The sequence below is a fragment of the Aegilops tauschii genome, chromosome 1 (genome assembly GCF_002575655.3).
Source record: "Aegilops tauschii subsp. strangulata cultivar AL8/78 chromosome 1, Aet v6.0, whole genome shotgun sequence".
NCBI lineage: Eukaryota > Viridiplantae > Streptophyta > Magnoliopsida > Poales > Poaceae > Aegilops > Aegilops tauschii.
In genome coordinates, this window is record NC_053035.3 from 438,794,194 (window position 1) to 438,796,991 (window position 2,798).

The window sequence follows — 2,798 nt, forward strand, 5'->3', positions numbered from 1 at the left end:
GATGCAAAATGTATTTTTTTTATAGTGGCCTTGTATAAGTAAATGGAGGGAGTACTAACCAAAGTACGTAATAGGGACGAGGAGTAAACGGAGGGAGTAGTAAAATTTTCTCCTCGTGCTGCGAGCCACCGCGCGCATGGGCGAGGGAGCGGGCGTAAAGGCGTACAATACTACTACTACTACTACTACTACTCGTAAGCAAGCTTCACCTCATCATGCGAGCCACCGCGCCCGTGGGCGGGGGAGACGGCGTACTAAGCAAGCTTCTCCTCGTTCTGCGAGTTGACGGGACACATCAAAAGTACTCCAGTGTATAGAGCCTTGCCTCTAAGGTAGGCCCCACATGGTTTGCCTCTTTTTTTAATTTAACATAACGCGTCAAGTCGCAATTTGTTTGTTCACCCGTGGTAGACGATCCTCCCTCCACCAAGTGGACAACCAGTACACATGCCAAATTACCACGTGGGCTGCCTTTTTGTACAGAAATGAGCTCCACCGTGTACCCGCGCGGGTGTGGTTGGGAAAGAGACGGGAGTACGTGCGCCGTGCGTGCACCTCTTCTCTTCGTGCACGTCCGCCACCTACGTGGGTGTGTGTGAGAGAGATACAAACCTAGACATAATGCGCCGTCCATCCCCATGCCTCCGCCCAGTCCGGCCACCAGTCACCACCACGCCCCACTCCTCCTCACCTTATCTCTCATCTTTCTCCCTACATTTTTATATACAAGGGGCCACTATCAAAATTACAATTTGCAGATATACAAGGCCACTAACACTAATCGATGCAATATTAATGGTGTTTGCCTCGTGGTACTAGCAAAGGAGGACATTAATTATCCCTTGCATGCATGCGGGAGTTTGTAAAAAAATGCATCTTGATGTTCCGTGCAATGCACGGGCATCTTGCTAGTCCATGAAAACAACACATGGAAAAATTCCACGGCGAATGAGGGATTTGAATCTGTTGGGAGGGGCTGTTTGGATCTTGCCCGGGGTAGCCAAAATATTGGCGACCCTTTTGTCCACCGGTGCCTTTGCCACCGATGAACGAGGAATGGCTCGGGTGCTCATGCTGTCATGCATCCTCCAGCGCGCACGTTGGAGACGAGCTCGCACGAGCTGTGTTTTTTTGTCCCACAACGCCGTCCAAGCCGCCCGCAGACCGACCGGCGACCCGCAAATTACGCCATCCAACCATAGCCGCACACATTATGACAGCAACTCAACCAACCGGACGAAATTCGCGCAAACACGTAGACAAACTGATATTTCATATAAACAACGACGGAAATCATATAAAATACCGAATTTTCATACAAACATGACGGATTTCATTACATTCAAATGAACTACGCGGTGCAAGTTCTGGACAGCACAGGTATATAATACCTGGCCTAAATGGTCACCCGGCGATGGATTTGTGCTCCTCATGTCCGGCAGCACGATCACCGGACTGCCGGGAGCCCCGGAGGTATATGCTTTAGCGCAAAGGACGGCTCGCTTCCCCACTTCCCAACTGATATCATTGGCTGGTGCCGAAGATGATGGTGGCCGGCACCGATTCGAGTTCATCACCGGCCACTACTTCGCCATGGCCGGCACCGGCTCGAGTTCATCCTAACATTCCCCTCTTCCGTGGAGCCCATGCGGGGTCAACGAAGGTCCTCGCAACAAAAGGATCCGGCAAGACACCTGCTGTGTACGCCGGCGTCGCCTCCACGGTGGCCTTCATGGGACCCAAGCGGTGGCGGCCTCCCGTGTTCTACTTCTCCTCGATGATGGCGGCGGACGCGGAGGCGCTGGCCACCGACTCGTCGCTCTCCGCGAACCCGGCTTCTGTCACTGCTTGCATGGCGCGGCCGCTGGCATGGGAGTCTCGGCCACAGAAACGGGAGACGCGGTACGAGGCGGTGGCGTGGATGGCAACAACGACGCCCGTGCGCCGCTCCTCGTCGAGCTGGCCTGGAGCGGCGAGCTGCTGAACCGCACGCCGGCTTGGGGCGGCAACTGGCTCCGTCGGGCGAGGGGAGGGAGGTGGATCAGCGAGCTGCATAGCTCGTATCCGGCGGGCTACCCAGCCGGCTTGGATGCGGAATAACTACTCTTCGTAAGCCATTGTAAGAGTGGACAAAATGGTGGAGGAGATAGGGGAGCGGCGGAGGTGTGCGATTCTTGGCCGGCGTTTGGCCTCGTTTAAATAGGAGATTAAATAGACGGCGGGCGGGAGGAGCTCGGCCGGCGTTGCGTTTAACGCCGGCCCGGTCATGAACAGACGTGTGTCCAGAGTGGGTTTCTCGGCTTCCACACGGGCGGGTTTCATGGAGGCGTTTGAATGCGGCACGGAGGCGTGTTCAGCCGGGCGTGCCGCGAGTGGCGCCCTCGACTTTGACCTAGGACACCGCGCCGTTCTTCCACTGACGTGTGGGCTCTTTGGGTGCATGGCCTGCATGTCAGTGACCCAACGCAGGCAGCGCACAGCAGAGGAACCTTTGGTGGGCCAGGGTGGTCAGAAGCGGGCATTTCATAAACCAATGATTGTTCATTGAGTGTGACGTCATCTTTTTCATGTAGATAAGCCTACTATGTTGATAGCCCGTTCGATACGTTGTGATTCATAAAGACCGCTGCAAACATCAATGTTCTGCTTATCACAGATAAGATTGATTAATACCCGTAACAATCCATGTCCTTAACAAAGGGTGCATGCGCGTATAGGTTGAGCGTGTGTCTTGCGTCGTGTGCTGTGTGCATGCAGGCGTGCGAGTGTTGCGTGCGTGCAAGGGTACGTTTCAGTGT